This window comes from Durio zibethinus, chromosome 27 (assembly GCF_047325235.1).
Source record: "Durio zibethinus cultivar Kanyao isolate XHJ-2024 chromosome 27, ASM4732523v1, whole genome shotgun sequence".
In the NCBI taxonomy this organism is placed as follows: domain Eukaryota; kingdom Viridiplantae; phylum Streptophyta; class Magnoliopsida; order Malvales; family Malvaceae; genus Durio; species Durio zibethinus.
Genome location: NC_143188.1, coordinates 16,975,966 through 16,987,434, shown reverse-complemented (window position 1 = coordinate 16,987,434; position 11,469 = coordinate 16,975,966). Strand labels below are relative to the sequence as shown.

The 11,469-nt window shown below is 24.3% G+C and overlaps 1 pseudogene across 1 annotated transcript; it reads left to right on the top strand.

Moving 5' to 3' along the window:
• Positions 1-5,778: 5,778 nt before the first annotated feature.
• LOC111280069 (peroxiredoxin-2F, mitochondrial-like) lies at positions 5,779-8,270 on the top strand (annotated as a pseudogene). The gene is made up of 5 exons (XR_016334714.1): positions 5,779-6,138; positions 6,227-6,256; positions 7,080-7,236; positions 7,527-7,603; positions 7,842-8,270. The product of XR_016334714.1 is annotated as a peroxiredoxin-2F, mitochondrial-like (transcript).
• Positions 8,271-11,469: the final 3,199 nt, after the last annotated feature.

The window sequence follows — 11,469 nt, the reverse complement described above, 5'->3', positions numbered from 1 at the left end:
TCATTTTCTTCTTTTCTTTTAGCTTATATCACGTAAATATGATCTTTCTAATAGATTCTAAAATGGTTTAAAAAAACAAATGAAAAAAATTGTTGCTTTCTAGGTAGTGGGTCAAAATCGAGAGGAACTGGATCCATCCTTTTGCATTTGACTGTGTCAAGGTAGATTATTTACTTTTTTAAAAAGATAGCAAAGAAAAATGAACATTGGATACCTTTGGAAAGGAGGCAAAAGTTTGTATTTCTCTTGAAAGATTTATAAGAAGTTTTTTTATGTGAAATTTATGAAGTTTTTTGTTAAAATTAATTAAATTAAAATTAAAATAAAAAATTAAAATCAATAAATCGAAAGTTTTTATTATATAAATCAAGTATGTAAATTAAAAAAAATTTTTAATAACTTTAGATATGTTTTTTAGATATACATTTTTAATAAAACTTTTAATATAATTTTTATCATTAAATAAGTATTGATTAAATTTTAATTATAAATAATATTTTTAATTTTTTACGTATTATTGATTTTTTCTTTAACTCTATCAATATATCGATTTAGATTTTTTATTAAGATTTTATGAAATCATTTTTAATAAACATCTTTACAAACTTATCTATAAATTTTGATACAAGTTCTTTCCTTTACCTTGACCTAGATCAAATAATTAATCATGGAAGTACTGATTATCAACCAATAATTAATTATTTATGAGTAAGTTTAAGATAGAAGGGTTTGAAATTTCAAACTTTAATCAAAGAGATAATAATTATTTCACAAAAGCTTGTAATCATGAGTTTGATAAGCTATCTTGAATATATTTACAAATTAATTAAAAATGTTTTAAGATATTAATATGTTTTTTGATTATGGTAATAGGGATAACCATGGTTTGATCTTTCTATATATCATTTATGTTATTCTTTTTGATGGACAATTACAAGTTTAATGTAAATTTTTGTTAAAGTTTGCAGCATATTTTGATCCTAAAATAGGGTGGTTCCACTGAAGCCAAAATTTTTTTCACAAAAAAACAAAAAAAAATGTTAATCATAAAACTATAACTAGGTAACATTTGTTGAATTATTAAGAAAATACCAAGTCAACAAAAGTCAATTCCTCCTCATATAATCATTGATTGTCCTTTTCTTCAACATTCAACATTCTATATTTGGAAGAAAACTGCATGTTTTGATCAATTCACACCATGGATTGCTACATATACCGCTACATATATCAGTATCACACCATCTTATAACTTCAAAATACATATATAAAAATATAAATTTAAAATTTAATTTGATTCATACAATAAATTTGAAGTTTAAATTTTAATACTTATAATTTTTTTTTAATTTTTAAGTTGTGATTTTTTTTAAATAGAGTTATTTTTTCGGATGACGTGAAAATATTATAAATGTATTAATAGTTCAAACAAATTTATGAAAATTTTATTTTTTGTAAGTAATTGGATGGTCAGGAAATCAAATCCTTTAACATTTTGTTTATAAAAATATATGAATCACTATATATAAAAGAAGAGATATTGTATATAATTGAAAAATAAGCAAAATTCAGTTAAAATAAAATAAAATAAAATACTTATTTGTAATCCCAAAAAAAATAAAATAAAATATTAAACAAACTAGTTACATTTAATGACTTAAAATTTATAAATTCTTATTAAAAAATCATAAATTTCTTAAAATTGTGAAATTAAACAAAAAGAAATTGACAAATGAAACCAAAAATTTGAAAAGCACAAGACTAAATGCAATGTAACTTTCTGGGGTACTGTCAGTCGTGATCCATCATTGTGGACATTAAATTCAAATATCTGAAACAGAAATGGACCATGTTTTGATCTGTTTTCTGACGTTTGAAATGCGTCCATATGTTTTCACGTGGTGCAGTTTTAATTTTAGCATGCAAAACAATTGTAATTTAACAATGGAAAACAAAAGATTTGAAGGATCATTCCACTCATAAAACTTTATAATTATTTTTTGATAAGAAATAAAAATTATCAAGAATTAAGATTTCATTTTTTATATATGGTAGGTGAAAATTTTAATTTTTTTAATAATTTTAAAGAAAATCACAAATCTCATTATATTTTATATAAATTTATTATTCCTTCCGTTTTAAAATGATTGTTTTCTATGGACCTTTTTTTTTTTTTTAATCAAAATAACTCTATTTTGATCTTTATTTTTTGAAATATTATATTAAATTGAAAATTTTTAAAAATATATTTTGAAAATTTTAAAACTTGAAGTTTAAAAATTTTATTTTAATTTTATAATTTTGTTAAAAAATATGATAAAGTTACATTCTTTTAGATAAAAAAAAAACAAGGGGCAATAATTTTTAGACAGAGCAAGTAATTTTAAAAAATATAGTCTAAGATGACATGCCACAATCTTTTAAGTTTAGTAAGAAAATTTTAAATTTTATTAATAGTGAATAAGATAAATTTTTTAAAGATTTAATATTACAAAAGATTTTAAATTATTTATGAGTAAGTTTAAGATAGAAGGATTTGAAATTTCAAACTTTAATCAAAGATATAATAATTATTGGACAAAAGCTTGTAATCATGATTTTGACAAGTTATCTTGAATATATTTACAAATTAATTAAACATGCTTTAAGATATTAATATGTTTTTTAATTATGGTAATAGGGATAACCATGCTTTGATCTTTAAAAATCATGATTACAAGTAATAACATAAATGATATATAGAAAGATCAAAGCATGGTTATCCCTATTACTTTTGATGGACAATTATAAGTTTAATGTAAATTTTTGTTAAAGTTTAGGGCATATCTTCTTCCTAAAATAGGGTAGTCTCACTGAAGCCAAAATTTTTTTCACAAAAAATAAAGTAATTTATGTTAATCATAAAAGTATAACTAGGTAACACTTGTTGAATCATTAAGAAAATACCAAGTCAACAAAAGTCAATTCCTCCTCATATAACCATTGATTGTCCTTTTCTTCAACATTCAACATTCTATATTTGGAAGAAAACTGCATGTTTTGATCAATTCAAACCATGAATTGTTACATATTCAGCTACATATATCAGTATCACACCATCTTATAAATTCAGAATACATATATAGAGATATAAATCTGAAATTTAATTTTACCAATTCATACAATAAATTTAAAATTTAAATTTTAATACTTATAATTTTTTTAATTTTTAAATTACGATTTTTTTTGTAAAAAAAAAAGATCTATTTTTTTTGGATGGCTCGAAAATATTATAAATGTAATAATAGTTCAAACAAATATATGAAAATTTTATTTTTTGTAAGTAATTGGAAGGTCAGGAAATCAAATCCTTTCACATTTTGTTTATAAAAATATATGAATCACTATATATGGAAGAAGAGATATTGTATATAATTGAAAAATAAGCAAAATTCAGTTAAAATAAAATAAAATAAAACACATATTTGTAATTAATCCCAAGAAAATAAAATAAAATCTCAAACAAGCTGGTTACGTTTGATGACTTAAAATTTATAAATTCTTATTAAAAAAAACTCATAAATTCTTTAAATTTGTGAAATTAAGTAAAAAGTAAATGATAAATGAAAGCAAAATTTTGAAAAGGACAAGACTAAATGCAATGTAACTTTCTGGAGAACTGTCGGTCGTGATCCATCATTGTGGACATTAAATTCAGATTTCTGAGACAGATCTGGACCTTCCTAAAATAGGGTGGTCTCACTGAAGCCAAAAAATTTTTCACAAAAAAATAAAGTAATTTATGTTAATCATAAAAGTATAACTAGGTAACATTTGTTGAATTATTAAGAAAATACAGAGTCATCATCGATTGTTCTTTTCTTCAACATTCAACATTCTATATTTGGAAGAAAGCTGCATGTTTTGATAAATTCATACAATGAATTGTTACATATTCAACTACTTATATCAATATAACACCAACTTATAAATTCAGAATACATAAATTTATATATTTATATTTGATGCATCTGTGTATAAATTTTATACATTGTTAGTTAATAAGATGATATTATCTTATAAATAAAATATATCAGATGATATCATCTCATTAATGAGTAAATTTTTTTTAAAAATATTACTTTTTATATATTTATTTTAAGGGCTGATATTTGTTTATTAATGATATGATCTGTTTTACTAATAGTATAGATTATAAATCTATACAATGACAGTGTATCAAATATAAATATATATATAATTATTTTAGAGTTATATTTAATATATTGTCAGTGTATAGATTTTATATTCTATTAGTAAATTAGATAATAATAATTCATTAATAAGATAAATCAAATAATAATATCTCATTAATGAGTAAGTTATTTTAATTTGTATACATTTATTTTAAGAGTTGATATTTACTCATTAATGAGTTGTCATCGTCTAATTCACTGAGAGTATTATATACTGATAATGTATCAAATATAAATTCATTATTTTATGATATATTAGAGTAACTAAAAATATAAATCTGAAGTTTAACTCAGCCAGTTCATGTAATAAATCTGAAGTTTAAATTTTAATATTTATAATATTTTTTTTATGTTTAGGCTGTGACTTTTTTTATAAAAAAAAAAAATTGAGTTGAGCTATTTTTTTCCAATGACTGAAAAATATTATAAATATAATAATAATACGAACAAATTTTTAAAATTTTATTTGTTGTAAGTAATTGGATGGTCGGGACTTTAACATTTTTTTTTTTTATAAAAATATATTGATCACTATATATAGAAGAAACGATGTATAAAATTTAAAAAAAAAGCAAAATTCAGTTAAAATAAAATAAAATAAAATAAAATACTTATTTGTAATTAATCCTAAAAAATAAAATAAAATCTTAAACAAGCTAGTTAAATTTGATGAGTTAAAATTTATAAATTCTTATTTAAAAAATCATACATATTTTAAAATTGTGAAATTAAGCAAAAAGAAATTGACAAATGAAAGCAAAAATTTGAAAAAGACAACACTGAATGCTATGTAACTTTCTGGAGAACTGTCAATCGTGATCGATCATTGTTGACATTAAGATTTCTGAGACAGATATGGACCATGTTTTCATCTGTTTTTTGACGTTTAAAATGCCACCATATGTTTTTACGTGGTGCAGTTTTAACTTTAGCATGCAAAACAATTGCAATTTAACAATCTTCCGACCGGAAAACAAATTGTCAGATTTGAATCATTCCACTCATAAAACTTTATTATTTTTTTTCGATAAGAAATAAAAATGAACAAGAATTAAGATTCCAGTTTTTATATATCATAGGTAAAATTTTTAATTTTTTAAATAATATAGTCTAATATGATATGACACAATCTTTTAAGTTTAGTAATGAAAATTTTAAATTTTATTAACAGTGAATAAAATAAATTTTTTAAATATTAATGTTAAGAAATAATTTTTAAATTATAATAAAATATTTAATGTGATTTGAATTTAAATTTTTTTTAATACTACAATCAAATTATAAAATTTTAAATTAATATTATATTTGAAAAATTATTTATTTATTATGTGTTATTATTTTAAATTAATTATTTTAAATATTATATTAAAAATTTTTAAAATTTAAATATCATATGATATATTTTATTATAATTTAATTGCTTGTAACTTATTTTTTAATTAATTTGCTAATATATACTTGACACACCATTCCAAATGAAATACCAAAATTTTTTTTTGATAAGATTGTAATTACCAAAAATTAGGCCAAGAATCAAGCTTTAGGCCCAACGAATTTGCGAGGCCATTATGGAAAATCTTGCACAAACGGCATTTCCGGCAGAACCTGTGAAGGAAACAAGCCGAACCAAACCAGAGCTAGAGCGAGCGAGCAAAGAATCCCATACCAACAACGGCAGCGTAAGCCGATGGCGTCAACAATTCTAAAGAGAGCAACCTCATCTGTTCTGAAATCAAGGGTGGAAAGTCTCCTAATCGGACCGTCAAGAAGAAGCTTCGCGTCGGTTGCAGTGGGGACAGACATAGTGTCTGCAGCACCCGATGTCAGTCTCCAGAAAGCTAGAAGCTGGGATGAAGGCGTCTCTTCCAATTTCTCTACTACTTCCCTCAAAGATATTTTCAAGGTTTGACTCTACATTTTATAATTAAAAATTATTGAAAAAATTTTATTTAATTCAATATATTAATTTTTTTTTGAATTTTGCATTTCAGGGCAAGAAAGTAGTAATCTTTGGACTGCCTGTAAGTTTTTTTATTGTTATTTTATTACGTTTTTTTTTCTCTTTATATCACTTGTTTTTGGCAATTGAGAAATGTAATTTGATTTTATGGGATTTTGTTCGAAAAATCAGAACTTGACATGTTGATTTCTATTTTTTTGGATTGTATATGAATTAATTCTGAAGGATTGTTATATAATTATTTTAAATGAGATGATAATAAGATTGGTTGGTCGCAGTACTATATACATAATTTAAATATATAATGTGATGAATTCTTACAATGAAGAAAAAATGCGGTGAGGTGAGTGACTAGTTTATGTTAAGAAGAGGAACGAAAAAAAATTTGAATGGTTTTCAGCGAAGATTTTACTAAATAGTTAATCAAAGACTGTTTACTAATTTCGAAAGTGGAATATAGATGAACTTGAGCATTTGGCTTTATGGTTGGTGCATAATCCTTCTATCTCAAAGAGCACTTGTGGACCTAGCAATTCATTTATTTGTATCATGTAAAATATTGGAAATTCCTATATTCATATCGTAATTTACACGAAAATTATATGTTACAGTTTGTGTTAATCTGAAAAATACAAAATATATTTTTTAGTTTTTGTTAAACTCTTATATGGTTTTTTTTTTTTAATTTTAACCTGAGTCATCTTTGTAATTTTTTTCATATAAATTTTGTGTCGTATTTTAATTTGTTAGGTCAAAGCCCCTATCCCAAATTAAAAAAAAAAAGAAAAGTGGAATGTGGATCTATTTGGTTTGCTATTTCTGATGTTATTGTTTAGAACCTAATTAGATGAAGTTTGGATTTATAGTGTTTTGGGATTTTATAGGGAGCATACACAGGCGTTTGTTCACAGCAGCATGTACCTAGTTACACAAAGAACGTTGATAAGTTCAAGGCTAAAGGAATTGATTCTGTCATTTGTGTTGCTGTTAATGATCCCTATGTCATGAATGCCTGGGCAGACAAACTGCAAGCTAAAGATGTGGTAAGTCATTTCAAGTAACGAACCTAATTTTAAATTATTGCATTTCCTGCAAATTTGATAGTGTAATTTTGTAAATTAAACAGACTAGTCTCCTGGTGATTAATATAATTTGAACTTGATGCTATGTTGCAAAGATTTCAGCATCAATGTTATTTGGTGTTTTTTTGCCCCTTTTTTTCTCCATTGAAGCTCATTAATGTGGCTGCAAGCAACATCTCCCAACTCGCCCCTCCCGCTTTCCAATTGCCCTTTTTTTCTCCTTCTCTGAACACTCTAAAATCTCTTTATTGATTGAATTTTATGGGGACCTTGATGGAAGCTTCCACAAGAGCCTAGAATTGGGAGCTTGGGCCTCGTTCTGAAAGGTACTTCTAGGAATATGCATTTGTCATTAGAATTTTATATAAATCAAAAGAAAAAGCTTTGGCGTTCAACTCCTAGTACAAACTAAGGAGATGCCTTGGACCAAGTTGATCTATGACTTTCTATAGGGCTTTGGTTTAGAATTTCTCTTTGTTTTTTATAATCTTCAAGACAGTGAATCCATTTCTCTATGTTTTGGATTTTTATCTGCGGCTAAGTATGTTGTTGGGTTTTATGTAGATGGTCAGCATACGTAGTTGATGGAAAGGTGAAAGCTCTTAATGTGGAGGGTGCCCCATCTGACTTCAAGGTTTCTGGTGCAGAACACATTTTGGAACAGATATAAAGAGGTTATAGAATCATTTTGCTAGTGCGCACCAGCACTTTCATAAATAATTTATATATTGGGGGATGGGGGGATTTGAACCGAGCTCTTTGAGCCGGGAAAACATGCACCATTGATTGAATCAAATGCTTGAGTGCACCGCTCCAGTACTTAATAAGTTGATATTATGCTTGTTACTTGTTGGTTTAACAATTATGTTGCTGCTACTTTCCTGAAGTTTTCAATGTTTATTCTGCTTGGGAACAAATTCTCGCTGCACATATTGTGAGAAAATTTTATTCCATTTGGTTGAGAGATCAACAAGATACATCCTCTCTTTTTGATGCTAGTTGTTATATTTGTTTAAATTCTATTCCCAAACATTTCCCTGTTCATATTTCCTACATACAATATCATATTTTTGTCCAAAGGATGATAGTTTAGGATAAGGAAAGGATTGCAGATGTTGAGATTTGAATTCTAAATCTACTAAATGTCACATCTTATGGGTGACTATAGGAACTAACTAGGTTAAGCCTCGAGTTTATATTATATGACCATTTTGAATCCTTTCAATCTTGGTACGCATGAATTTTGCTGTTAATAGTTTCATTATTGCTGCTGTTGTAGAAATGAATTGTCTTGTTCTATCTTGATATGAATGAAATTTTTATTTATTTTTGGTACATTTGAGAAAGTTCAAAGAAAAAGTTAATCTGAACAATTTGGTGTCAGCCTTTGGCAAAATAGGGTAAATGACTTGTGGAATAGAGTGGGTGAGTGACCTGAAATCTCTTTGATTTTTGTGTGTAAAAGGGAGTGAGACATGAAATGATCAATCATGGTTTGACACCCTCGGACAGGGTCGGATTTTGGGCGCAAGAAAAACTTGAATTTAACAAATTTTCTATGTTATTCCATTTTTTAACAGTCATAAAAAGTTTTCGTAATTAGAAGTTCAAGTACAAACTTAAACAAAATGATGAGTTAATATTAGATTTTGTTTTTCATTTTTTGATTTGGATTACCGATTATTTATATTTTTTTGCAATTGTAATATTTGATTTGCGATTATTTATTGATTTGTGCATGAATTTTTATCTTCCTTATTTAATCTATATATAAATTTTTTGTGGTATAAGGGATGGATGAAGATTTTAGTCTATTGATATTTCTTTTCTTTTTTTTTTGAATTCCATGTTGAATCTGCAATTATATATGAGATCAGTTTCTTTTTTTTTTTTTTTTTTTTAATTTCATATGATTGAATTTAGTTAGATCTGACCTATTAAAATATAACAAGGTAATATAATATAAAATTGAAACAAAAAAAGATGTAAATGTGATACAATTTAAAATTTTAATAAAAATTATATGTAAGTTTAAAAATAAAAAATATATTTTTTATTTTTGTATTGAGATGAATTATTATATAATTTGTGTAAAACAAAATACGAATATATAAATTATTTTTATTTTATAAGATACAAATGCACGAATTGTCAATTTTTTTAGTTGTCTTTTTTGGTTTTTTATTCCAATGAATTAGCATTAGATTTTTTAAATAAAATCTTTATTAAAATTTTACTAAAAATTATATATAAATTTAAAAATAAAAAATATATTTTTTGTTTTCGTATTGACATGAATTATGACATAATTTTTATGTAAAACATAGTACAAATATATGAATTATTTTTATTTTATATGATACAAATGCAAGAATTATCAATTTTTTTAGTTGGTGTCATTTTTTAGTTTTTTATTCCAATGCATTAGCATGAGATTTTTTTAATAAAATCTTTATTAAAATTTTAATAAAAATTATATATAAATTTAAAAATAAAAATGTATTTTTTGTTTTCAATTGACATAACTTATGACATAAGTTTTGTATAAAACATAATATAAATGTATGAATTATTTTTATTTTATATGATATAAATGCACAAATTATTAAATTTTTGTTTTTGTTTTTGTCATTGTTTAGTTTTTTATTCCAATGAATTAGCATGAGAATTTTTTTTTCAAAGACAACAGGTCACTTATTAAAAATCATGGTAATTTTAACAAATGTATATAATTAATAGTCACGAACCAGAATTCTCCCATTTCCTCTCCCATTTCGTCTTATGTAAAACCAAATTCTATAAAAGAAACAGCATTTTTCATCCTATGTATTAGATCCACAACAAATAACAATTTTCTTTCATGTATTACCAAGTTTTGAAAAAAAATTGTACAAAAAAGTCATAGTTTGGAGATAAATAAAGAAATTGTAGTTGTTATAATTTTATCTTTAGATTGTTGAATATTATTTTTAAAAATGACTGTATGAATAAATTGAAATTAAAAAAAAATTTCTATCACAATTCAAAAAGAAAAGTAAAAAGGAAAAATATGACTTTGCTGAGTTAGAGTGGTGTAGACGAGATTAATCATATAATCGAATTGCTTCTTTTGGAGGTTATCTAATAGAAAAGATTGTCTTCCTCGTTCCTAATTGGCTAATTGGTTCATCAAAGCTAGTCCATCCTTTATCATTGGATCAAATATTTGGGTTATATATATATCAAACTCGACCAAACCACAAAAAAAATTTTTTTAAATTTTAAAGTTGAGCATCTAAGGTTGCTTCTGATGTTCAGGATTTGGACAAGCTTCTTTAGCATCCATTAAATTTAAAGTGAAATTAGTTTAAAGTACTAACTAAAGACGAGCAAAGTTAAGTAGTCAAAAAGTAATTTATAATTTAGAGGTAGTCAAAAAGTACTTTCTTTTGTTGGAATATCTGGCTTACCTATCTTCTACTTGAAGTAGCAACATGCACCCTTTCACTTCATTAATATCCAACCCTTTCCATGTGTCTCTCTTCATTTACTGTGTTCATTCCATGGAAAAAACTCTTAAAATCAACTCATTTTTCCTCCCAGTGAGGGTTTAAAAAAAAATTGTAGTTGGAGAAAGAGGAAAATGGTTACAAGTATTCTAATTTAAAATTTAAATTTATTGAATGTTTCTTTTTTAAAAATTAGATGAATCAAAATTTTCATTAAAAAAAAAGCATATTTTGAATTTATAGTTAACGATGATGATACTAAAAAGAGTTAATGTGATCAATGAATTTAAATTAAAGTGAAATGTTTAATGTGTTAAATAAATTTTAAAAATTTTTAATATGATATTTAAATTAAAAATCTGTTAATTAATATATTATTTAAAAATTTATTTGTTTATAATATGTCATCATTTAAAATTAATTATATTAGAATTGAGTATCACATTAATTAACAAAATTTATAATTTAGATATCAATGTGAAAATTTTTAAAAGTAATGTATTATATTAAATATTTTACTATAGTTTAAAGACCATTAGTGACATTAACCATATTGAAAATAAAATAAATAAATATAGTAAGTGGAAGAAATATATTGGATTAAAAAAAAAAAAGAAATTAGACACTTGTAAATAAAAACGAAACACATCGACAATCATAACTCATCATTGATCAAAATAATAAGACCAAAGGAAGTTTCGGTG